The sequence below is a fragment of the Orycteropus afer genome, unplaced genomic scaffold (genome assembly GCF_000298275.1).
Source record: "Orycteropus afer afer isolate SDZICR_OR568_19922 unplaced genomic scaffold, OryAfe1.0 scaffold00042, whole genome shotgun sequence".
Lineage (NCBI taxonomy): Eukaryota > Metazoa > Chordata > Mammalia > Tubulidentata > Orycteropodidae > Orycteropus > Orycteropus afer.
Genome location: NW_006921629.1, coordinates 7299299 through 7299811, shown reverse-complemented (window position 1 = coordinate 7299811; position 513 = coordinate 7299299).

Sequence of the window (513 nt, the reverse complement as noted above, 5' to 3'; positions counted from 1 at the left end):
CTTAATCTGTAAACTGGGATTAATAACTATCTCAAAGAATTATAAATGAAAATGAAGATAAAATTCTTGGTGCAATTCCTGACACCCAGTGAATGCTCAATAAATATCGGCTACTATGATTACATTGATAGTTGAAACATTGACCTGCCATATATGGGAATCTCCTGTCTCTGCATTTTAAGTTTCCACATTGGCTGCAGTAAAATACTGTGTAAAATTAACTTCAAAGAATAGTGTGGATTAATTTTTTTATTAATTTCACTTGAAAATAATGTTTTAATTAGAAAACTAGTAAATACAGTGTAGAACATTAGGAAAATAAGTTTAAAAAAAAACACTCATAATTCCACCAGACTTATGCTGTATTTCCTTCCTGTGATTTTTTTCCTTACTGCTTTTGTTGTTGTTGTGTGCCGCTGAGTCGGACCCGACTCATAGCGACCCCTCCTTGGGTTTCCGAGGCAGTATCACTACAGAAGTAGATTGCCCCATCTTCCTTCCGAGGAGTGGCTG